General features: G+C 40.8%; 1 protein-coding gene across 2 annotated transcripts in view; it reads left to right on the forward strand.

The window, feature by feature from the left end:
* LOC136864960 (putative transmembrane protein INAFM2) overlaps positions 1 to 27,496 on the forward strand; it is a 238,045-nt gene extending 210,549 nt beyond the window's left edge. For both annotated transcript variants that reach the window (XM_067142368.2, XM_067142367.2), the window contains one exon: positions 27,094 to 27,496. The gene's annotated coding sequence lies outside the window, so the exon portion shown is untranslated. The remainder of the gene's footprint in view (positions 1 to 27,093) is intronic.
* Positions 27,497 to 27,798: the final 302 nt, after the last annotated feature.

Genomic DNA, 27,798 nt, shown 5'->3' on the forward strand with positions numbered 1-27,798 from the left:
GGAATGCATATCGACAGACGTGCTTGCGATAGACAATCAGGAGGAGAATAATAATGTTATGTTTAAAGTCCTACTAACTATTTTGACAGCTTTCGTAGAGCCGGGCTGAGTGGCTCAGACGGTTGAGGCGCTGGCCTTCTAACCCAAACTTGGAGGGTCGATCCTGGCTCAGTCCGGTGGTATTTGAAGGTGCTCAAATACGACAGTCCCGTGTCGGTAGATTTACTGGCATGTAAAAGAACTCCTGCGGGACTAAATTCCGGCACCTCGGCGTCTCCGAAGTCCTTAAAAAGTACTTAGTGGGACGTAAAGCAAATAACATTATTATTATTAGTTTTAGTAGATGCCGAAGTGCCGGAATTTTTCCGCAGGAGTTCTTTTACGTGCCAGTAAAACTACCGACACAAGGCTGATGTATTTGAGCACCTTCAAATACCACCGGACTGAGCCAGAATCGAAACTGTTCATTTGGGGTCAGAAGACTAGCGCCTCAGCCGTCTGAGCCACTTAGCCCGACAAGTGGATAAGATGATGAAGAACGTAGTCTTTTGTATTACAGGCTTGTAAACTAATCATAGTAGATACCGATATAATGAACTGCTTACAAAAATATTCGTAAATTCGTGTGATAGAATTAAAAATGAATGATAATGACTCAACTACGTCCTACACTTTTGCTGAGAATTCAGCACTGACGCCTTAGGTTCAGGTGATCCTGAGTTCGATTCCCGGCCAGATCCGGGATTTTAGCACGACCTGGTTATTTCGTCTGGCTCAGGGGACTGGGCGTTCGGGTTTGCCTTAATACACTTCTCTTCATTCACACACAACACACCAAAGAAATACGCAATAGTGAATATATCCCTCTTCCAACAGAGGATGGTCGGGTGGGGCATTCGACCGTAAAAATTGTGCCAGGTCCCCATATGCAATACAGATCACACTCGCGACTTTAATAGGGTGTGGGAAAAATGACAAAAGAATAAGAAGAACGTAATGACTTTATTCCACATTATGGTACGTACTATACATTACCGCGTTGGAGCGCTTTCAACTGATAATATTCGGCTTTTTCGGCAAACTGGGAACACATAAACCTTCTTGCTTCATGCATTGTATTCCCTCAGGATCAGAATTACTCTACTCTGCAGAAGTACCATCAAACAGTTCTCCCACAAGAACCCGCAACTTTTTGGAAACCAGTATTTTTAATGGTAAAAAGTCATTGATAAAAATGGACAGTAATGTACAAAATGATACTTGTGTGTTAATATAATTTAGAGAATTTAGAGTATTTGGATTTTTCTATTACGCACTGATGTAAATACGAATAAATACATATTTGTTTCCTTTATCAGCTTCCCTAACAGTCCCTTGAAGTATAGTTTACTTTGTTAGATTATCCATGTGTCCCATTGCACCGATGGTGATGCTCTACCAACCTACTTCATTCTATACTGCTAATAAAATGAATATGTAAACATGATGCACTGGGATGGCTAGGAGTTACGTCGGCAACCTGTCCATTCACGCAGTTAAGTGAGCATTTATACATTCCAGGCGTTCTAAATGGCGATACGAACAACCCTTTGTCCCCATCAGATAACAGTAACAATTGCATGTGCCTAATGGGTGGCGACTGTAGTGTAAAGATAACTGCGTGTTACTGTGGTGGGGAATTGTATTATATATAGTGACTGTGTTACAGGGATGTTGGGGATAGTAAGAACACCCAGTCCACGGATCGATTAAAAATCCCTCCACTCGGCAAGGAATCGAACCCGAGGCCCCGATGATCGGTGGAGGTCGAATGCATTAAAATTTGAGATGTTGTGCAGAGAACTGATCTTTTTAAAATCCATGAATAGGCATAGGACCGAGCTCGATAGCTGCAGTCGCTTAAGTGCGGGCAGTATCCAGTATCCGGGAGACAGTGGGTTCGAGCCCCACTGTCGGCAGCCCTGAAGATGGTTTTCCGTGGTTTCCCATTTTCACACCAGGCGAATGCTGGGGCTGTACCTTAAATAAGGCTACGGCCGCTTCCTTCCCACTGCTAGTCCTTTCCTGTCCCATCGTCCCCGTAAGACCTAACTGTGTCGGTGCGTGAAGTTATTATGTCCGCTATAGTAGCATTACTAGGAAAAAATGTTATTTTCTGATCCTCTACCCCCATGGGATCCTCAAAACTGGCATTTTTTTTTGCTTCATTTGGCGCAGTTTTTCAGAATCGGGTCTAATGACCGAGTGAGTTGGTTGCGCATAAAGGATATGTAGCCTAACTTTGCATTTTGGAGAGGGTGGGTTCGAACCCCACCGCCTACAGCCCCGAAGATAGTTTTCCATCTTCATACCCGAAAAATACTCCGGCTGTACCACAACCGAGGCTACGGCCACTTCCTTCCTTCCTAGAGGAATGTTTGGGATACCTTATCCAATCTTATGTTGCTGGTTAAGAAAATAGAGATTTCATTTTTGCGAATTACTGCGATAAACCAAAAGACCTGGACAATGTTGTGAGAGGGACAGCAGAAAATGGTATGATGGTAAACGCGATGAAAAGTCAGGCTGCAAGTTTCCGTCATGGTGATCACTATAAGTACACAGGTGTTAATAGTCCGGCCCCGCGATCTAGGGGGCAACGCGTCCGCCTGTCACGCGGTGGACCCGGGTTTGATTCCCGGCCGGGTCAGGGGTTTTTAATTGTAAATGATTAATATCGCTGGCCTAGGGACTGGGTGTTTGTGTCGTCCATTAACGTTCCTTTCCTCACATTCAACACTTTACACATCCGCCATTTACAAAATACACGCAGGTTCCTCGCATATGGTGCAAGTAGGGGCAAAATATCTTTCTAGGTCGATGACCCGAACAAATAGCATTTAAAAAAATATAATATAATAATAGGTGTTAATACAACGAACGATCTTCATTGGGGTAGTCACATCGACGAGGGTGTAAAGAAAGGGTGCAGATCACTGCACATGATTATGAGCGTGTTTAGGGGTTGTAGTAAAGATGTAAAAGAGAGGGCGTATAAGTCTCTGGTAAGATCCCGATTCACCGAGCTCGATAGCTGCAGTCGCTTAAGTGCGGCCAGCATCCAGTATTCGGGAGATAGTGGATTCAAACCCCACTGTCGGCAGCCCTGAAGATGGTTTTCCGTGGTTTCCCACTTTCACACCATGCAAATGTTGGGGCTGTACCTTAATTAAGACCACGGCCGCTTCCTTCCCACTCCTAGCCCCTTCCTGTCCCATCGTCGGTGCGACGTAAAGCAACATGTAAAAAAAAAGAAGGATCCCAATTAGAGTACGGCTCCACAGGTGGTGGTGGTGATTATTGTTTTAACAGGAAGTACAACTAGGCAACCATCCTCTATAGCTCCACACCAGAAATTGATACGAGAACTGGAAATGATCCAAAATGAAAGCAACACGATTTGTTCTTAATGATTTCCGACAAAGCAGTAGTGTTACGAAAATGTTGTCCGACTCTTGGCTGAATGGTCACCGTACTGGCCTTCGGTTCAGAGGGTCTCGGATTCGATTCCCAGCCGGGTCGGGGATTTTAACCTTCATTGGTTAACTCCAGTGGCCCGGGTGCTGGGTGTTTGTGCTGTCCCCAACATCCCTGCATGTCACACACCACACATAACACTATCCTCCACCACAGTAACACGCAGTTCCCTACTCATGGCAGAGATGACACCCACCCTCATCCGAGGGTCTGCCTTACAAGGGCTGCACTCGGCTAGAAATAGCCACACGAAATTAATTAACGAAAATGTTGCAAACTTTGGGCTGGGAAGACTTGGGAGTAAGGAGACGGAATACTCGACTAAGTGGTATGTTTCGAGCTGTCAGTGGAGAGATGGCGTGGAATGACATTAATAGACGAATAAGGTTTAATGAAGCTTTTAAAAGTAGGAAAGATCATAATATGAAGATAAAGCTGGAATTCAAAAAGACAAATCGGGAAAAATATTCATTTACACGACGAGGAGTAAGTGAATGGAAAAATTTATCAAGGGAAATGTTCGATAAATTTCGAAGTTCTTTGAATACATTTAAGAAAAAGCTAGGTGAACAACTGATTGGGAATCTGCCACCTGGGCGACAGCGCTAAGTGCAGATCATTGATTGATTGATTGATTGATTGATTGATTGATTTAAAGCGAAATTTACATATTTTGCGATAAGCACGAAATTACAGCAAAATTCATAACAGATAACACGTTCGAAATGTATTCCAAAATTATAACCATAATTTTACGTCCGATTGATTACTTTTACAGTTTTCGCAGATGCCAAGGTGCCGTAATTTTGTCCCGCAGGAGTCCTTTTACGTGCCGGTAAATCTAACAACACGAGGCTGGCGTATTTGAGCACCTTCAAATACAACTGATTTGAGTCAGAAACGAAGCTGCCAACTTGGAGTCAGCATACCTGAATGACAACGGAGGTGTCAATCCTCCTCAGTCTCCCGGCAGCGACGCGGTAGCGGAAACTCAGCCCGACCCTAACAAGATCATAGGTATTCAGCCCGAAGGCTGGTTTGATTCTCAACAACTCTGCCAACAGCTGTTATAGATAACCTGGGCTCACTGAAGATGAATACTAGGGAAATGAGAAGTGAGAAAGTTCCCCGTTGCTTTCCTCACCCAGCCAGAAGTTGTTATTAGATATCAGTCTGCCATGGCCACTGAAATGTACGCACCAACCGACTCCATCAGCGACATTTTCACACCATTCATAACAGGGACTGGCTGCATCGCTCGTACCTTAGTCACTTCCATATCATCGAAGCCAAGGATGAGAGTGAGACAGGTCAATGAAAGTAACCAATTTATTCTAGTCCATACCAGAAGATGTAGTGTACTGTAAACACTATGACTAGACAGCAAAAGCATACCAAAGAGATAGCACCTTAATATTATTATTGGGCCGATGACCTTCGATGTTAGGCCCCTTAAAACAACAAGCATCATCATCATCAATATTATTATTTTCTCTCTTTTCTCATGTCTTTCTTTGTTTTTCCTTAGATAGTACTGCTAGGAAGGAGCCTCCGTGGCTCAGACGGCAGCGCGTCGGCCTCTCACCGCTGGGTACCGTGCTTCAAATCCCGATCACCCCGTGTGCGATTTGTGCTGGACAAAATGGAGGCGGGACAGGTTTTTCTCCGGGTACTCCAGTTTTCCCTGTAATCTTTCATTCCAGCAACACTCTCCATTATCATTTCATAGCATCTATCAGTCATTAATAAATCACTTTGGGAGTGGCGACCCCATCGTACTAATAGCCTATATCTGCTTCATTCATTCCATCGCTGACGCGGTCAATGACTGGAAAACAGGTTGTAGGTTTTCATTTTTTCAGTACTACTAGGACACGAGAGCGGATGAGCAAGCCCGCACTCAAGGAACGTACATAATCACCTAGGAAATGTTATACAGAGTGTTTCTGTAAGAGCGTGCAAAAATTTAACAGGACATAGAGAATGCTCCACTGAACAATTTGAGGTAGGAAACCTGGGGTCGGAGAAGGCGGCTTAAGGAGATATGGAAGTAAACTTGTCTACTGCTTTGTCTCGCATTACTGTTTTCCAGCTTATTTACAACTAACATGCGTACAAGTTTACACGTACTGTGCTGTTTATTTACATGCTTTATTTCCTGCAAGGAAACAAGGAGGACGTCATGATGCAGGTTTGTTTACTTTGCCTGTCCACAAGGTGGATCTGGTGTATCGTATTTACATTGTCCCATCTGTTGATATATCTTCATTTCTGCTCGTTACACCGGTTTAGGTAATCAAATTATACCACAGAAACATCACCTTCTTCACACACATCCATTTATTACGAGCTGTTGACTACAACTAAACATCACACACATCAAGCAGTTCAAACGTTCAAAGAACAAAAGCAAACAAAGATAAACCACTCCACTCAATTATCTGAGCTACTGACACATAACCTCAATGTTGTTTTCCTTAAGATATATACAAGATATTTACATGACATTTTATTTTTATGAGAAAACCACAGCATTCCAACACTGCCCCCTTTTCTCAAAAAATAAAATACTACACTTCAATCAATTATCCTCTCATTGCAAACCTATAAGCTTATACAAACTCTTAAGCTTGTTGCCAGATAAATTCTTTGTGAACAAGTCTGCAGCATTTCTCTCTGGTACTACATATACAAACCCAATGAACATGATGTAAATATGTTTTGACCTTTCACTCAAAATATCGTTTTTACTCAATTTAATTGCTGCTGCATTGTCAGCAAACACTTTACAAGGTATATCCATAAACCTTTCCAGCCCTAGCTCTGATAGCAAATCTTTCATCCCAGTTACTTCTCGAGATACCTCTGCCATTGCCATGTATTCAGCTTCCATGGTAGATCTAGCAATACAACTCTGTTTCTTACTATACCGGTACCATGAATCTGCTCCCCCTGCCACTGTGGTTACACACCTACTCACTGATCTTCTAGACTCAGTATCTCCTCCCCAATCTGCATTACAGAACACTTGTACTGACTCCTCACAATTTTTAAAGCACAACTTTAAATCTCTAGTACCACATAGTTATCTCATGATATGCTTCACTTCTTTCCAATCTTTAATCTTAGGTTTTTGACAATTTTCACTAACTTTACTTACCGCAAATGCAATGTCAGGTCTAGTATTATTTGACAAGAATAGCAAACTTCCTACTGCACTGCGATAAATGGTACAATCAGATTCCTGCTCATCATTTGCAACTGCTGAATACCCGCTTGGTAAAATAGTCTTACTCGATTTACAGTCACTCATGTAAAAATCAGCAAGTAATTTGTCAATGTACAACCTTTGACTCAACATAACCCCTTCTTTTGTCTGTTCTATTTTTATTGACAGTAAGTTTGTTGCTTTCCCAAGATCTTTAATCTCTAACTCATCTGCCAACCTTATTTTAACAAAATTAACAACCTCTTTGTTACCTATTGCAATGCCGTCAACATACAAGCCAATAATACAACACTCCTTTATATACACACATGGTTTTTTGACACATTTCTTAAAATCTAGTCTTCTAATTATAGCATCAACACAAGCATTCCAGTCATTACTCGAATTAGGTAGTCCATAGATGCTTTTCTTCAATTTACATACATAACTTTGGACATCCTTTTCTACGAACAATCCTGGTTGTTCCATGTATACAGTACAACTGATTTCACTGTTTAAGTAAGCACTAGTTACATCCAGATGTTTTACAGTCCGACCTCTCTGGGACCTAACTTCCTGCTGTCTGCCCTCACAGACCACGCCTGACATCGAAATACTTTCAATCTACCTACTTCTTCCAGATCCAACTTCCTATTGAACCACAATTCATACGATATCTGAAAATTTATTGCTGAGGATGGGCACCTATTTCTTAAGTACACTGCAGTCATTACCGCTTCTCCCCAGAATTCCTTTGGTAACCCTCACTGGATCAATATACATCTAACAGTATCAAACATCGTTCTATTCTGTCTCTCTGCTAATCCATTTTGTTGTGGAGTATACGGTACAGATCTCTTATGAGTAATACCACATTTTTGCAATTGTGCTTGAAACCCGCTACATGTATACTCTGTACCATTGTCAGATTGCACTACCTTAATTCCTACATCATGTAACTTTTCTGCATTTGCCTGATACCTATTAAACACCTCCAACACTTCATCCTTATTTTTCACACATACAGCCACATTAAATCTGGAGTATCCATCAATCATTGTCATAACATGTTGAGATTTCCCAAGTGATGGTGGACTAATTTTTCCAATTACATCAGTGTGCACAACATCAAGTGGTTTTTCTGCCTTACGCTCACAAGACTTAGGTACTTCCTTGTTACTCAGTTTCCCCTGAATGCATAGAGAACAAGTATTAATATCATTACTTCTTTGCAATTCTAACATAGGCAATTTAAACAAAGCTTCAGAATGAACATGTCCATATCTCCCATGCCACAACCTAACCTGCCCAACACTTTTAAATGCCACATTGTTATTAAATTCTTGATCTATTATTTGATCACAGTCACTCACAGCTACAAAATCATTTCTCCCCTCTATTTGTACTACATACACATCATTCCTCCTGTTTGCAGCAAACAATGTTTCATCTCCATTCTTATCTACAACCACTGCTTTCTCACCTGCAAATCCTACTTTGAAACCTTTGCTGGTTAACTTACCAACTGATATTAAATTTGAACCTAAGTTTGGTACATACAACACGTCTGAAAATTTAATTGTCCATCCTGCGCACATTTTTACTTTCACCTTACCTATACCTTTGATATCCAGCTTACTGTTTTCTCCTATTTCTACATTCCCGATGTCTATAAACATCTCCTTTGTTGGACACATATGATGGGACGCACCTGAATCGAACAGCCAATCTCTAATTTTCTCAGTTCCTACAGAAACTACCATGCTCATCGCCTTATCTACTACACGTGTAATTTCTGAGCTTACCACTTTTCCACTCGCATTCACTGATCTACTCCCCTGCGAAAATTCGTCACTCTTCATTGTTGGACATACTTTTGAATAATGTCCTGACTTACCACAATTGAAGCACTTTTGGGTACCGCGACAATATTTAGATACATGTCCCTGTTACCGCAATTGTAGCAACTATACTGTTTTCCTCGTCCCACGCCTTCTTTCTTGATATCTCGCTTCTGTTGAACAACCATGGCTTGAGCTTCATCCTCCTCACGTTTTCCAGTGTCGTAAGCCTTTCCTCCATTTTGCTGAAGTTTCATTCTGCTTTCCTCCGTGAGTAATCTCGCCTTCACCTTCGAGATGGTCAGTTTCGCCAAATCAGCTTCGAAGGAAGGGATACAAACTGCATATTCCCCTGTAGGATTTCCGACGATCATTCCTGTAACTTGTTGATCTTTGACCTCGTATCCAGCTTTGCTCGTTCTCCTCCACAGTTGATTTATTTATGCGAAGTATTCTTGAACACTCATGTCCTTGGGCTTCACAAAATGAGTTAACTGTTGGGTCATAGCACCGTTCACTAGCCCTCCGTCATTACATAACTCGTCCAGTTTTACCCATACCTTTTTCGCTGATTCAATATCAGCAATGTTAAATTTATCATTAAATTTCATTTAGTAGTGTGCAAGATGATATGTTCATATTGGTATAATTATGATGTATTTATTTTGAATTTGTGTTGCAAATTAGTTTCTTTTAAAATTAATATTCTCTACGGTTTATCTGTATAATGATGTGGTTAAGTGTAAGAGAATACCATGAGTCCTAACTTCGCCACTATTAAAGACAAATAAATAAATAAGTAAATAAAAATAATAATGATGATAATAATAATCATCATCTAAAGGCTAATGCCTTGCCGATGCAACCACTCACTTCTTTCATTGACATAATAATAATAATAATAATAATAATAATAATAATAATAATAATAATAATAATAATAATAATAATGCCCGGCGAGTTCGCCGTGCGGTTAGAGGCGCGCGGCTGTGAGCTTGCATCCGGGAGATAGTGGGTTCGAATCCCACTGTCGCCAGATCTGAAGGTGATTTTCCGTGGTTTTCCATTTTCACACCAGGCAAATGCTGGGGTTGTACCTTAATTAAGGCCACGGCCGCTTCCTTCCAACTCCTAGGGCTTTCCTATCCCATCGTCGCCCATAAGACCTATCTGTGTCGGTGCGACGTAAAGCCACTAACAAAGAAAGAAAATAATAATAATAATAATAATAATAATAATAATAATAATAATAATGATACAACTCTCGCTAATCCACCATAAACAACTACCCCTCTAGTTATGTTATACAATAAAAAAGATAATCTTCTAAAAGGGTAAGATTACCTTATACTACAGTATTAAACATTTTCGATAAGAAAAATATTTTTAAAAATATGGTTAGTTTATCTAAAACTTACCAATGAACCAGTTAATGTTAATACTACTAGAACAAAAATTACATATAAGACTGTTTTGAAAATTGTATCTGTTTTATGTATCTCATGTCAACACTAATCTCTTGTTCGCAATCGGGACAGGGTATATTTAGTTGTTCGGAATCTGGACGGTTTTTGCCTTGTTCGCAACCTGGGCTGTTCGCAATCAAAGACACAACCAGCGATCTGAACTATCAGAACCCCTAACATGTATGCAACTCACCGGCATACCTGTAGAGTGGGTAGATTACACTTGCGCCTTGTTCAAATACGTTTGCATACTAACCTATTCGTGAGTTTAATTCCCATCTCTATAGATCAGGGCTTCTCAAACGCCCAAAATCTCATGCGTGCAAACCGAGGCGCAGAGGTTCTGTGCACTGTGCATCGGTCCGACTCGGCTCGGTTCGGACCAGCATTTAGTCTGGGGGCTGCTCGGATACACTCGTGTCAACTCGGCTCGGAGGCGGTGCGAATGAGACAGACGTAGGGACAGAGAGAGTGGAGGGCGCTATTGCTCAATCTCGAGCAGTGGGGCGTCTGTACTCTGGTCAACGTAGCGAAGTCGTCGTTTGCACCTTGCGCCTTGCAGTGCACCGGTGCATGCATTCTGAGAGGCCCTGCTATAGATTAAACCCTGTTTAACGGATACCGGATGCCCTACCTGATGCCAGTCTTATATCGGCAGACGTATTCACTATTGCGTGATTCTATGTGTGATGTCTTCTGTGTCGGTGAAGACGTGTATTGAAACAAACCCCGGGTCCTACGCCAGTATGTCGACCATTCATTCTCGGAGTCGGACTTTCAGATATATATTTAAAAGCCTGAAATAAACATTCTTAAGCGAATTTTCTGTATTCTATACCAAAGAATTCAAATAACCGATTCGTTTCTTTAACACAATATTCAGTTCTTAGTCTCTAATTTTTCCGAGTCCTACAAGACTTCGCCCCCAATAGTTGTCACGCATTCATGTTTTTAAATAAAAATTTATTTTTAAACCGTTCATGGTGGTCACGAAAAAGTTCATAATTCAGATTTTTGGCAGAATACGGTAACTGAGCACGTAAAACCGTTACCTGAGTCAGTCGATTAACAAAAGACCAATACCTGACTGAGAAGAAAGAAAATAAATGCTCGCAAAGTGAACTTCTGCATAAGAAAAGTTCAACAAGGTATAGTACAGATCCAGAACCACAGAAATTGGAGGAAACGCCCAACAGATGCGGGGCATTTATTTCCTAGCATAAACATTTTAGTTATCGTATTTTATTTTTTCCGGCTCCATGGCTAATTGGTTAGCGTGCTGGCCATTGTTCCAGTGGGTCCCAGGTTCGATTCCTCGTCGGGTCGGAGATTTTAACCTTAAATGGTTAATTACCTTGGCTCGGGAACTGGGCATTTGTGCTGTCCCAACTTCCCTGCAACTCACACATCACACATAACACTATCCTCCATAACAATAAAACGCAGTTACCTATACATGGCAGATACCGCCAACCCTTATAGGAGTGTCTGCCCTGAAAGGGTTGCACCCGGCTAGAAAATAGCCACACGAAATCGTTATTGCTGTATTTTTTATATACCCCCTCCCCCTAACAGTAAATAAATAGAGAAATGGAACGAAGTAAGTCTAAAATCATATTCGGACATCACAAGTCTCATCATACCATAGTTCCGACTGTCATGTAACTTGTTAACTGTTAATACTGTAGTTATAGTTTAATCGTGATCTCGAGAGTTACTTATTCGAACATTACAACACGCCCGCAAGTTTTATGGAGACGTATTTTAAACTATATAAATTCCTACAGTAAACGTTATTACAATGTATATTTATTTGCTTGAAGTGTTATACTGTAGTTCATTGGAGTGTGAGGATGAATTGACCTTAAACTCATTGTATGCAACAATATACATATGTACGTAGACGTTAGGAAGTAGTTAAATTTGCTGCATAATATTTCAAAATTCCACACGAACAAGAAGTATAATAAGTTCGATATAAAGAAGTCTATAACAGTGAATATATTCACAGTACACTTAAATCTGAAAATTGGCACGAACAAATTATTGCTTACAGCATTACGCCAAAAGACAAACTTTGGTACTTACCATAAAGGAAAAAAGAAAAAACAGGAATTATCCTCACTTACACACCATTTGAAAAATTAATTCGTAACGTACGGACTCGAAGAATGAAGTGAAAATGATACTGTAAATGAGTTAAAACAAGTGAAATTGCCCTCTATTTCGTCAGCATTACCCAAATGCAAAACGATATACGTTAATGGCAGTAAATGAAACTGTCTATATTTCGAATATAGGTAACTTTGCAAATTGAAAATATTTAAAACATTGTAAACAAATTATGATTATCCTATGTTCAAAACTCATAAACTTACAAATTGATACAATTCACATATAACATACGGTATAAACAAGAACAAATTATTAAATAGGCTATGACACACACTGCAGCCAGTCCCTGCTATGAATGGTGTGAAAATGTTGCTCATAGGGTCGGTTGGTGCATGCATTTCAGTGGGCTTGGCAGACTGATATGTAATGGCAACTTCTGGCTCGGTGAGGAAAGCAACGGGAAACTACCTCACTCCTCATTTCCCTAGTACGCCTCTTCAGTGATGCCTAGGCCATGTATGACAGCTGATGGCAGAGCTGTTGAGGATCCAACCAGCCTTAGGGCTGAAGACTGAACATACACACAGATGGCTTTATTTTAAATTTAAATAACCACCTTTGAAACATACAGTACAGAAATATTATGTCATTCAGCCATTATAAGATATTTCTTTTAAACGTGTCAAATTTGTAAACGTCTCTTATAATAATTATAGTGAAAAACTGGTTTCCTCCATTTTAAATAAATGACAAAACTTTTAGTCTCGTGCTGCACGCTCGCGGTATAACGTGCCGCGGTTATCTTACCTTTCCACTTTACCCGTTGAATTGTAAATAGAGCGACTCTACATATGAACATATTTTATTCGATTAAATCTATTTCATAACCGAAAATATGGTCTTCTTAATGGTGGTGATTACTGCTTTAAGAGTAAGTTCAACTATGCAACGTCCGCCGTTATAGCGTAACTGTTACCACTCGTAGCTTCTGTCGTCAGAGGCCCTGGGTTCGATTCGTGATACTGTCAGAGATTTAAGAACGGCAGAAGAGCACATGCAGCTCACCTCCATTGGGGGTGAGTCTGGAAAAATCTGCACCACATAGGGACAAGGACACGAGTTTTGTCCAGCTCCGTGGCTAAAGAGTTCCGGGTTCTATCCCTGACCGGGTCGGGGATTTTAATCTTCTTCTGGTTCGGGAACTGGGTGTTAGTGCCGTCTTTAGCAATATAATTCATTTTAGGTAGGACGCCATCCTCAGAGACGCGAAGGTGTCCTATAGGGCGGCACCTAGAAAGATCTGCAGCAGGTCTCTCCGAAGGCCACACGTCATTATTATTATTATTATTATTATTATTATTATTATTATTATTATTATTATTATTATTATTATTATTATTATTCGCGAATGGGTTACTCTGGACCACGCGGAATCAGCATTTGTTGAGCTTTCCTCCTTGCCCAATAGTTCTCATTTTTCATCGATTGTTGTGATTTCTGTCCCTCGAACCAAGTGCGTCATGTTGGTTTCTTCTCGTCTTCGTCAAATCCCCTTGTGTGAACAGTTTCCCTGATTATATTCCCATCCTGCAGATTTGGTGATCCTAACTCAGTGAGGTCCTTCTCTACTTTCTTATACCATTTTGATCGTGTACGTTTGATTTGCAAAAATGTGTGTATTCGATAAGTAAGTCTGTTGTTACACATTCTTTCGAAATGGCCTAAACATTGAATTTGTCGCAGCCTCATTGTATCAGTAAGTTTAGATATTTTGAAAGATATTTCCGAATTGGGTTTGATGTAGTGCATTCCATTTTTAATTCTAGGGCCTAAGATTTTAAATAATAACAAATAAATTATCAGTATTATTATTATTATTATTATTATTATTATTATTATTATCGTTATGCCGAACAAAAGAGCGCGATTGAACTTATTTAGCTGATGTCGTTGCCTTTTTCTTCTCCCAAAATCTCTTCAACTTCTCGCTGTGGGTTTTCTTGCGATCTTCTGACCAGGTTTTGTTGGTGGTAGTGCTTGTATGATGTGTAAAGCGGTGATTGTCGACTAATTTTCTGAACTTAGATATGTCTAACACAATGTCATCTGTGATGCCTATTTCCTAAAGATCTTTGCCAACTTCGAGCAGCCAATTGTTTTTTTACTTTCATTGATAGGGCTAGGTTCAGAATTATTTTGGTCAATCTCTGATTACTCATTCTGAGAATATGTCCAAAAGATTTCAAAAGTCTTTTCCTAAATGTGTCCGAGATTTTCTCTGAGTGTTGGTACAGGTCATGAGATTTCCTTACCATCCAAATTCCCAGTCTATAGACTGGTCCAAAAATTTTCCTTAAGATGTTTCTTTCTTGCTTTTCGACATCTTTAACCAATAATCTACCCCCCCCCCCCATGATCAGTGCTTCAGGCTTGATTACAGTGACATAATATCTTAATTTTGCATTTAGCGATATAGATTTTTTAATTATATCTGCTCCAAGTGAGTCTGTATGAGTTTCGAGACCCTTTCTTTATTTGTTTCATGAATGAGTCCTGAAGGTTGCATGACTTCTTCCAGGCATTTGAATTGAGCCACTTGGGATAATTTGTCATATTGGGTTTTCATTGGTTGTCCATCTAGGTACCGAAGGCATCCGTCCATGTAGTGAGTTTTCTGATATGAGATCTGGAGTCCTGTTCTGGATGCAAATTCGTGGAGTTTTCAATGGATGCAATAGCTTCCAGTCTGTTATTAGGCAACACTGCTAAGTCATCAACGACGGCCAAACACTGTAAATTAATATTTTCTTCACGTAATCTGCCAATGGTTATTCCTTTAACTACTTTTCCCAAGTCCTAATCAGTTAATCACTTTTCCAAAACAAGATTAAGCAATAAAGGGAACAACTAATCTCCTTATCGGACTCCTGTTTTAACACCACATGGTTCAGACAATTCCCCTAAGAATTTAACCTTGGAAGTGGTGCCTGTTAGTGTTTGCATTATTAATTATCTGGTTTTCCTGTATACGAAAAAGTGTCGGACTATGTATAGAATCATATGCCTTTCTGAAGTCCACAAAAGTAATTACCGTTTGCCTGCTTTTACAAATATGGAGGATGGTCGTGAGGTTAAGAATCTGTTCTGCGCACGACCTGCCTTTCCTGAATCCTGCCTGATATTCTCCAATTAAATGATCTGTTTGCATTTCAAGTCTCTTGAGTAGAAGTTTTGAAGGAATTTTGTAGGTGACTACCTCTGTAGTTATTTATGTCAGTTTTATCCCTTTTCTTGTGTAATGGGTGAATTATTGCACACTTCCAGACTTCAGGAATTGCTTCATTGATCCAGATATCTGTAAGAATTTTATGGATTTTCTGAGCGAGATTTCAGCCACTTAGTTTCCACAGTTCCGCAATTATACGATCTTCCCTGGACTTTGTTGTATTTTAACTCATGTATTATTTGTTCAACTTCTTCTACTGTTGGAGGCGCTGAATCCGGATTTGGTTTTAATGTTTCAAAAGTGAGTTGGTCAGTAGGAGTTTCGCAATTTAGAAGGTCTTTGAAATGATCTGCCAATATAATAGAGTTTTCTTCATTATTTGTTTCTGAAGTCCCATCCGGTCATTTAAAACATAGAGTGAGTGCTGTATAACTCGTCATTTCTTCTTTAAAGTTTCTGTAAAAGTTCCTAGTATTGTTTTTCCTGGGCATTTGCTCGATTTCTACCAGTCTGATCTGACCATAGTGACGTTTTTGAAATCATATAATATTTGATGTCTCCTTCTAGATTTTAATGAAGGCATGCAACTTCTCTGTGGATTTCTGTGAATCCCAGTCTTGCCATGCTTTCCTGCGAAGTTCTAACGCCTTATCACAGAATCGTTCCACCAATGATGTTTACGTTTCCTCGGCGGCATGTTAGTGTACTTGGCTGCTATTACAAGTTCGTCTTTAAGTTCTGACCAACTAGTAGCACTTTGCTCGGAGATATTGGCCAGGAAAGAGCTTGACTTTTGTTTCAGAATCTCTAGGTCGATTCGTAGGTTTCGCCGTGATCTACATTTGGGTCTGTTAGGTTGAAACTTCACTTTGATTAGAGATAGGTGGTGATCAGAGTCGACAATACCCTTCTTGACTTTTACATTCATGATGTCCTTCTGGTTTCTCTTCATAATAGCCACATGGTTTATCTGAAATTCTCCTAAATGGATGTTGGGGAACTCCAGGTTGTTTTCTTCTGCGGGCGTGCTAGAAATTTATTATTATTATTATTATTATTATTATTATTATTATTATTATTATTATTATTATTATTATTATTATTATTATTTGGGCAATCAGCCTCTATTCACACTAATCAAAGTGAGTGTGGAAGATTCCCGACCTTCGAAGAGCGAAGGCATCGGCAAAAGAAAGGGAAAGACCATGAAAGGGTGAAAAATGAAATAGTCCCTAAACCTAGCAAACTAAATAACGTCGGGGTCAGAAAAGAACAAGAGTTGACCAAGGGTGGTTGGATAGACCAAGGCTGGAGACTTCTCGGTTCCTACGAGCCAAGATTCGCAAGTTGTTATCATCACCTTCTATTGCTGAGCGCGGGCAACAACTGCGAGAACGATCGTGAGCATTTTGTGTCACACAATACGAGGGCAATTTTCCTCACGGGCAGGCCTTGCTGATGCAATGAAACAGTGTCCGTGCAACGAAATGCTGCAATGACTCGTTGAGGCAAGTTTACACACTGAACATGCCACAAACTGCATTCTATGCATGTTGCGTCCATGGGTTCCAGTTACAGTGCACTCTCCTGGACTATCCTCAGATTCCATGACGTACTTTCACGTACACCCAACAGGTGACGATACATTGTACTCCAACGTCTTTTCTTTTTAAAGACACTATTGTCTCAGTGGCCATAATTCAAGGGCACGCAAAGTACATCAAGTGCAAAATGTTTTTGAAAAGTGTAGTTCTACAACCATAATTTATCATGTGGGAGTCTCCGCAATAGTTCTATTTGATCTCTTTTTTCAACCTTCTAACGTTACATACCGCAACCATTAGATTCTTCACCGTTGACGTCATTATAATGAAGTGCTGTATTGTATTCGCTCAGAAATTTGACCTCCATTTTTGAAGGATCTTGAAATTCCATGACTCTTAGGCACCGAAAATGTGGGTTCCGCAACATAACTCTAAGACGTCATGAGGCTTCTTTTGAAAAATTTAAAGGGCTATTTAGGAAGCAGACCTCGTCCGAAAAGGACATTTCATTACTTGTCCCAGTCGAACGTGGATGAAAATTGCAAATTCGTATCCCCATTTAACTGCCATAGTTATGTTTATCATTCTGTGATTGGTGAACAACGTTTTCATGTCCGGCTCCATGGCTAAATGGTTAGCGTGCTGGCCTTTGGTCACAGGGGTCCCGGGTTCGATTCCCGGCAGGGTAGGGAATTTTAATCGTCATTGGTTAATTTCTCTGGCATGGGGGCTGGGTGTATGTGTCGTCTTCATCATCATTTCATCCTCATCACGACGCGCAGGTCGCCTACGGGTGTCAATTCAAAAGACCTGCACCTGGCGAGCCGAACATGTCCTCGGACACTCCCGGCACTAAAAGCCATACCCATTTCATTTCAACGTTTTCATATACCTTGTGTAGCTTACTTGAGAGAGAGTCATTGTCCCTTTTTTAAACACATAACTTAACAATATCTTCAGCAGATAATAACCACAACCATTAGTTTCTGCAGCATTGACGTCATTATATGATTTTTTCGACGTCATTGGCGACTACCAACGATAAATGAATTGCATCGCTGGAAAACTTCCAACCGTTTGGTGCTGTATTTTTATATCTGCACATTCAGTATGAACAATTTGAAATACGCCTATGCTACTATACATCTCAGAACATCAACGTTAGTAGGGGAGCAAAGCGGTTCCCACGGCCCTCCAATCAGATGCCGCGGAGCGGGTTACGTGACTGCTGAGTCAGCAGCGCGCGAAATTTGAATTCCACGTGCTCTTGTTTGTAAACAAAGCCACATGCACTTGTTTTTAAACAAAGCCACGTGGACTTGTTTTTAAACAAAGCCACGTGTTTTTCGGACAGCTGTCAGCTGCCATCTTTAAACAAGAGAGCATCGCTGACCTCAGTGCTGCCATCTTTACGGCGCTAAACCTCATAGCTGCCACCTATTGCACGTGGGCGCGCGAAATTTGAAATTCCACATGCTTTTTTGACACCTGTCAAGCTGACAGCTGTCATCTTTAAACAAGAGAGCATCGCTAACCTCAGTGCTGCCATCTTTACAGCGCTAAACCTCATGGCTGCCAACTTATGCACGTGGGCGCGCGAAATTTGAAATTCCACGTCCTTTTTTGACAGCTGTCAAGGTGACAGCAGCCTGGGCATGGCAGGCTAACCTAAGTAAATGGTTATGCTTTATTGGATTCAGGGGAGTAGGGGGGTTAAAAGGATAGTCCTCTTTCCCCTATCTCCCTTTACCAAAAATAAGGACGGGTGAGTGAGAGATGTACTCTCTCTCTCTCTCTCTCCCTAGAGGTCTACCGCCCTAGCGATGTCTCCTCTACAAAATAAATATTGCCCTGGCCAGGGCACGGCCGCCTCTTACGAGGCAAGCGAGGAAAACTTTGACCTGCATCTGTATTTATACCTACGTTGAGCGGGTGGGGAATGCATAGATCAGCATGCAGTGCGCGCGCATTATAGCAGATCGACGAGCAGTGGATAGAGGAGGTGCGCGCGCACATGCGATGTTTGCACACTCTGGCGGAAAAGGTTTAGTACAATAGTCGATGTGTATACACATCGATAGGTAAAGGAAAGATGCGCGCGCACACATGCGATCGTTGTACACTCTAGCGGAAGAAGTTTAGTACGATAGTCGATGTGTACACATATCGATAGGTGAAGGGAAGGTACGCGCGCGCACATGCGATCGTTGTACACCCTGGCGGAAGAAGTTTAGTACGATAGTCGATGTGTATACATATCGATAGGTGAAAGGAAGGTGCGCGCGCACACAAGCGATCGTTGTACACACTGGCGGAAGAAGTTTAGTACGATAGTCGATTTGTATACATATTGACAGACGATCGATGCAAGCTCTGGTGAGAAAAGTTTAGTCGATCCATCGATGCACGCTCTGGTGGGAGAAAATTTTAGTACTATAGTCGATGCATGCATAATCGATAGCCGATGTGTGCACATTCTAGTAGTAGAAAATAAAAAACGTACTGCTGCTACGTTAGGCGGGATTTTAAACCAGCTGTCAGCTGCCATCTTTAAATAAGAGAGCATCGTGCTGGCATCTTGACGGGGCTAAATCCTCATAGCTGCCACCTTATGCATGTGGTGGAGGGCAATTTGAAATTCCACGTGCTTTTTTCTGACAGCTGTCATCTTTTAACCACGTGGGCACGGACTTTAAACATGACTAACTTTAGTGCTGCTATGTTAACAAACCTGAACCTTGACTGCTGCCACCTTATGCATGTCGTGTGGCGGGCAATTTTAAAAAACTACGTGCTTTTTTAACATCTATCAAGATAACAGCCGCCATCTTTAACCACATGCACATGTTTTGAACATGACTTACTTGGGTGCTGCTATCTTGACGGAGCTAAACCTTATTGCTACTATCTTATGGCGCGGAATTTACATTGATCTTGACGGGACTTAGCTACGTCGCGGGACATAGCCAGGGTTCTAACTACTGGCAAGCTACCGCGTTCCTCCTCCTAACAGCGAGACGATACAGAAGACAGCACAGTCCCTCCTCCTCCTACAGTTCTGTATCTTACAGCGTAACGTTATAGAGGACAGCACAATCCCTCCTTCTCAACACTATCATCGAGGAGTCTATCCGTGCTGGGCTATCCTTCTCAGTTATAGAGATTAGCTTAATCCCTCCTCTGTCTAGGATTAGCCGCATTCATCCTCCCAACAGCGAGATGACACAGAAGACACCACAGTTCCTCTTCCTCCTACAGCTCAATCCCTCCTCCTCTGTCGAGGCTTAGACGCGTTCCTCCTCCTAACAGTGAGACGATACAGAGGACAGCATAGTCCCTCCTCCTTACAGTTACGGAGGATAGCACATCCCTGCTCACAGTTCTTTATCCCACAGCGCAGCGTTTTAGAGGACAGCACAATCCCTCCTCCGTACAGTTACGAGGTCACCTTAATCCCCTCCTCTTACAGATCTGTATCTGATAGCGTAGCGTTATAGAGGGCAGGACAATCCCTCTTCTACAACGATACCGTTAACATAGTCATACATGTTCGTTAACAAGGTAAACTGAAGCCTTTACGATAGGTGTAACGGAAATGCAATAAGTAGAACATTTTAAAATATTTATTTACTATTTTTACATGTAATGTAACAATAACATCCTTGTTGTGCGTCTTTACAAAATAATACACCTACGACGTAATTCGTCTTCTATTTCTTGAATCTCTCGTTCATACACTGTGTATCCAACATCTTCATAAGCTCTTAGGAGTTGTAATCGTTCAACGAGTAAGTTAACGTATTTACAGTATCTTACATCTGCATAGGGTAACAGAGTTTTGCTAGACAGATGATGCGGAAAAGCTTGTGCTTCACGGCTTGATTGAAAAGAATCTTTAGATGTTTGCACACCTACAGAACATGTTGTCGGCATAGAATCAAAAAGCTCTGAAACGTTAAGTTCTTCCTTATGAATCTCCTCTTTATCTGGTGGTGTGAGGTTAGTAGCAGTAAGCTGAGACGGTGATATATCGTTTGTTAAAGGTTTTAAGCGTTCTACTGGTAAACAATTGTGTTTACAATTTACATGTCGTGTGAGATTATCACGTCTGTTGAATATAGCAGTACATTGTTTGCATGCATATATCTCGAAGTTATGTCGGTGAAGATTGTCATGCCTTGAACAACTTACACTACAAAGATCACACATAAATATAATGGATGTTTTACACTGCAGCCGACAAATAACAACTGCCTATAGTCCGACTCGTTGGCTGAATGGTCAGCGTACTGGCCTTCGGTTCAGAGGGTCCCGGGTTCGATTCCCGGCCGGGTCGGGAATTTTAAGCTTCATTGGTTAATTCTAATGGCCCGGGGGCTGGGTGTTAGTGCTGTCCCCAACATCCCTGCAACTCACACACCACACATAACACTATCCTCCACCGCAATAACACGCAGTTACCTACACATGGCAGATACCGCTCACCCTCATCGGAGGGTCTGCCGTGCAAGGGCTGCACTCGGCTGGAAATAGCCACAAGAAATTATTACTATTATTATTATTATTATTATTATTACTAGCTGATGTACCCGTGCTTCGCTACGGGATTCTCAGAAAGACTGACTTTGTGGTTTTCTTAACCTGAAATCAACATAGGTCATTACAAAAACGTAAGTATGAATGTAGCGATTAAAAGCAATGCTATCATATAAAATACTCGATCAAATGGAAAGCCGCAGGTTTTATCACTTTTAACGAACAGTGCTGCGGTTAGATTGCGGTGCCAATCTAATAGTCCAAAGTTCCAGAGCTGGGATGACCAGGCCGCAGATTGCCATGAACACTCATCTGCCATTATTCCGCTAAATATGCACACTGTTCATTCCAATCAGTGCCTCAGAGTAGGGATTGAATAGCCCGAATGCTATGATGATCCAGTGTGTTACGTACCAGTAGTATCAGAAAATTTGTAAACCAGGGGAATGTCATGCTAAAGAAGAAAGTTATCTAACTCCCCAGCTACTTCCCATCAATATTCAGGCAGGCTGTTACACTCTGTACGACTGGGCGAGTTGACCGTGTGGTTAGCGGTGCGCAGCTGTGAGCTTGCATCCGAGAGATAGTGGATTTGAACCCCATTGTCGGCAGCGCTGATGATGGTATTAAGTGGTTTCCCACTTTCACACCAGTCAAATGCTGGGCCTGCCTTAATTAAGGCCTAAGGCACTCCTAGCCCTTTCCTATCCCATCGTCGCCATAAAACCTATCTATGTCGGTGCGACGTAAATCAAAAAAAAAATACTCTGTACGCAGCAGTAATCCTATCTACCGGAGATAAAGGGCAACAGAAGACACAAAGCACATCACGACAAACAATGGTCAATGTAATGTCATTGTTGATCAGTGTTATGAGCCTACACATTTAGTTTTCTTTCGACTCTGATTTGTAAAATATTGTATACAGTAAACTGTAGTTTCTTATTCTCCGACTTTACATACGGATTTTCATTAAATACGGTTTACCCATTTTCTCGTTACTCGGCGCTGATATGGACTTAGTAACAAAAATTCAAATTCATGAATATCTTGGTGATCATAGCCAGTACGGTAACAATGTATAAGACATGAATAATAGGAAATTTAATACTATATAACCTTAGCATTCATCGACTACACTTCTAATAAGAAATATTTGAGAATTACATTTTAGGCCTTCGCCTAAACTACCATTTCACTCAGCGTGAATAAAATAATTTCCAGCCTAGACTATAGCGACTTATTTCCTGATTTTGCATACCGATTTTCATCAAGATAGGACTACTAATAACAACAATATTTGAGAATTAAATTTTAGGCCTTACCCTAAACTACCATTTTTCTCAGCGTGAATACAATTATTGACAGCCTAGATTGTAGCAATTTATTCCCCAACTTTGCATACCCATTTTCTTTAAAATACGACCACTAATAACATAAATAGTTGAGAATTCAATTTGAGGCCTTCCCCTAAACTACCATTTTACTCAGCGTGAGTAAAATGATTTATAGCCTAGATTGTAGAGGCTCATCCCCCGACTTCACATACCGATTTTCATTAGACCACTAATAACATAAATAGTTGAGAATTCAATTTTAGGCCTTCCCCTAAACTACCATTTCACTCAGCGTGAGTAAAATGATTTATAGCCTAGATTGTAGAGGCTCATCCCCCGACTTCACATACCGATTTTCATTAAATTCTCTTCAGCCGTTTTCTCGTGATGCGTGTACATACATACATACATACATACATACAGACAGACAGACAGACAGACAGACAGAAATTACGGAAAAGTAAAAAGTGCATTTTCTTGTTACTATGGACATGACCGATACAGAAATACCATTATTTTCAAATTCTGAGCAATGTACAGACAAAACTGTTATTTTATATATATAGATTATTAGTATTAGTATTAGTATTAGTATTAGTATTAGTATTAGTATTAGTATTAGTATTAGTATTAGTATTAGTATTAGTATTAGTATTAGTATTAGTATTAGTATTAGTATTAGTATTAGTATTAACTGCCTATTTATCTGTAAAACTGCGTCTAATAACGAGGAGGAGGAGAGAAGGGGCATTTGATAAGGAGGAGGCATAGCTACGGTTTCCCTTTACATTCCCTCCTTTTTATTAGACTTAGATGTCCCTTTCCTTCTCATCTGCCCTAGTCTCTTCTCGTCCTCCTATTTATTTTGCCTAGTTTTACAGACAGATTACGCTTCTCTCCTCTTCTAGCTAGTGTTAAAAAGCCTTTTTCTGAGCATATGCTTGTAACTGCGTTCGATTCTAAAACCTGTAGAACTTAGTCTACTAAATTATAAGGTAACATGTCACCAGCACGACGAGTAGCGCAACAGCCCCCCCCCCCCCCCCCCGAAGTGGTGGCCTACTAAGCGACTGCTGTTTAGCCTGCAAAGAGGTTCGATCCTAGCTCAGTCTAGAATTCTGCACCTACTAAAATCCAGTTAAAAGCGAAAATAACTCGGAATATGTTACATAGCCGGGAACGAAAGCCCTATCTAACTGCAAACATAAGAATTGTGCTGTTCTAGCGATGATTACAACCCGCAGCATTTATCTAGTGTAAAACTATAGGATTTGAACACACTACTTTCTAGAACGGTGACTAGCGCTGAGGTGAAAATTCTTTGTTCTTACCGAGTTACTGTCTACCGCTGCTTAGCCCGAAGGCCTGCACGAAGTAGCTCTTAAGTAGAAATCTCTGTCCTTACCAGGAATCGAACCCGGAGTCTACCAAGCAACCGATGCTCAAACAGTATTCCCGATTTACCTCTTACGGCCGGCAGGGGATACTGTGCTCATAGATAATCCTTTTTAGCTACCTCGTATGACAGGGAAGGGGTACTCTTAAGTTGAGAGCGCCTTTTAGTCGCCTCTTACAACAGGTAGAAGATACTGTAGGTGCAGAGTTTATAGATAGTGCACTTTAGTTCCCTCTTACGTCAGTCAAGTAATAGCGGCAGTGTTTATTAGGAATAGACAACCGGCAGGGAATACTGTAGATGCTCCTTTTTAGTTACGTCGTACGACAGGGAAGGGGTTCGATTCTAGCTCAGTCTAGAATTCTGTATCTACTGAAATCTGTTAAAAGCGAAAATAACTCGGTTTATGTTACATAGCCGGGGCAGAGGATGCTGTAAGTGCAGAGCTAATAGATTTTAGTTACTTGTTACGTCAGGCAAGGGATACCGTAGAGCCTAGTGCGTTGTCGCTTAAACCACACAGGCTATTTCAATAATAAGCTGTTGCCGGTTAGAGCTTGAGCTAGTATCAACTTCCAGTAACCTGCGAACTCGGCCTTACAATCTATCTCATTCTAGTAATTTATATCCTTAATCTCTAGAAATAAATATTAATTATATTATCCAATGTTATTTCATTTCAAACTGGATGTGTGTCTTACTTGTCCATGTCCGGACAAGGTCATGAGTATTTTGCTGCGTTGTCAAGTGACATCCGCTCACGTTTGCCAGCAATAGCAGGATCTCACGGTATTGCTCTTATCACTTGGCGCAGACTACATGCATACATACAAAACATTATGATTTGATCTTTTCCCCCTTTTTACATTAAGTATCTTAGGTAATTCGTATATCTGTGTAGAGTAAATTAAAACTTGTGTGTAAAGTGGTGTAATAAAATGTAAGGGCTATCTTACAACATTCATGTCCATGTGTTCTGTTTTACGATAAAGGAGTGATGTGTGTATGTATATCAGTGTTTATTTTCTCTGAAAACAGCATATAAAATAAGGAGTGAGGTATTTTTAGGTAGACGCCAAATGCGTGCCTGCTCGATAAAACGTGTTGTGCTGTATTCATATTTTGTAAATTTTATCACCGAGCGGGTTAGCTGCGCTGTTAGCGCAATATGTGTTTCCGAAGCTTGTGTATAGCCACCATCTTGCGCAAGCGCCGACGGCCGTCATCTTTCTCCATAAGAGCCCATGTATAGCCGCCATCTTGTGCAATCGCCCAGGGCCGGCACCTTTTTCTACAAGAGCCTATGTATAGCCGCCATCTTGCGCAATCGCCCATGGCCGTCATCTTTCTCCATAAGAGTATATGTATAGCCGCCATCTTCTGCAATCGCCCACGGCCGTCATCTTTCTCTATAAGAGCCCATATATAGCCACTATCTTGAACAAGCGCCCCTAGGTCGTCTCATAAGAGACTATGTATAGCCGCCATCTTGCGCAAGCGGCCCTTAGGCCGTCTCATAAGAGCAACCGCTATCTTGCGCAAGCGCCCCTAGGCCGTCTCATAAAGAGCTGTGTATAGCCGCCATCTTGTGCAATTGGCGTCGGGAAGGACATCTTGCTCTAAAACTACGGCCCTGTGTAGTTCTACTCCTCCATGTGGTTACGTGTGCTTACTCATGTGAATCCCCATTACCCTACTACTTAAAACAACGTCCGGAGATTCATCATTGTCCTACTACTCGAGATAGCGTCGGGAAGGGAATCTCACCGTAAAACTACGTCCTATAAGGTTAAGCACCTCCAAGATAACGACTGTCCACGTCGAGAAGGGCATCTAGCCGTAAAACTAAGGTTAGACCCCTCCATGAGGTTAGGCTTGCTCTCTTAGGCGTCGGGAAGGGTAACTAGCCGTTAAAGTAAGGTTAGGCCCCTCAAGAGCACGTGGAATTCAAATTTCGCGCCACCATGTGCATGAGGTGGCAGCCATGAGGTTTAGCGGCGTAAAGATGGCAGCACTGAGGTTAGAGATGGTCACTTGTTTGAAGATGACAGCTGCCAGTTGCCAAAATAGTAAGTGGCTTTGTTTACAAACAAGAGCACGTGGAATTCACGTTTCGCGCGCGTCGAATTCAAATTTCTCGCGCGCAGTCACGTGACCCGCTGCGCGGCCTCTAATTGGAGGGCTGTGGGAACCGCTTTGCTCCCCTACTAACGTTCTCATAGAACCGAATGAATTCAAATCGCATGCACTATACGAGCACATCGTACAAACCGCATTGTTCGTGAAAGACCAACAAATTCAAGGGTTATTTTCCCAGAAATCAGTCTCTTGTTACCAAATGGGTGAAAGCGCACCGAGGAGGAAACTCATTTACAGTCAAGAGACAGTGGCGAAGTCGATATAGATATTCAGAATCAATAGAGCTAATGGATATCCAGATACCATTGAATGTTAAATACGAAAACAGAATGTTGTACTTTTATCGCATATATTAAAAAAGAATAGTATGAGTACGTGTGCTTCTAACGAATATCTTAGTGGCATTTCCTTAATTTCTTAGTCTATTTATTTGATGTACAGTACATTTTTGACATTAATGTGACAAACATAATTATAGAGGTATCCGTAAAATTCCTTCATTACGTTTAATAGCAGTTATATGATTAAATTAGGTCTGGTTATTGTGAGATCACATTATTTTCTGATCGCAAATGAGTAATACAGGAATACATAATATTAAACATAGATTGGCCATTTCACTTAAAACAATATAACATAAAATATCAAACAAAGCCATACCTTGGAAGCCGAGCAGATAATATTTACACATTAAATATAAATGAATCTATTTTCAGGTATCATCTTACCGGGGAACTAACAGTATTACTTATATTTTCTCTCTTTCCAGATGCCACTTTTGAACTGGAAGCAGAGTTGGATGTACAGCCAGAAATTTCTTGGAATGCTGCTCCGACAAATTTTTATCAGCTAAAGTACTTACAATACTTGTTATTTCTATACCGATAGTACTTCCTTTCATAGTTGACAGAGAAAAGGTATTCTATGAAGTAAAACAGTGATTTCAATCTTTAAACATTGGAATCGTTTATAATACAATCATAAGTAATGAAAGAACGAAATGGATGAATAATTTTATATCGATAACTTTACTCTGCGTTTTTCTGTGTAACAATTATGCAGAATTGTACTCGACAGGCTGTTCTTATATCAATGAGTAGTGTTACTAAACATTAGTGCTGAATTTGATCCTCAGTGCCGCATTAAATTATCGAATGTATGTAAAATATAAAATACTATGTCAAAACACTGTCTATATTTATTCTGATACCTTTCCTTTTGTTCTTAACATTAATATAAAGTTGACTATCTCAAGTAAAGAAGTAATTATTGTTGTTTGTCACTTTTAATTAAGTTCACTAAATCTTTATTGAAACAACGTTACTCTATACAGTGTGATTTAGCCGCTCCTTCCAAAGTAGTTTTATGCAACCAACAATATTCATACCGTTCTGAAAACATCTGACCTGCCGGTATGCTCAGACAACACAACCGGATATCTTGGCATTTACCGGCTCACCATGATAGGACGCCG

The sequence above is a fragment of the Anabrus simplex genome, chromosome 2, assembly GCF_040414725.1.
Source record: "Anabrus simplex isolate iqAnaSimp1 chromosome 2, ASM4041472v1, whole genome shotgun sequence".
Classification (NCBI taxonomy): Eukaryota; Metazoa; Arthropoda; class Insecta; order Orthoptera; family Tettigoniidae; genus Anabrus; species Anabrus simplex.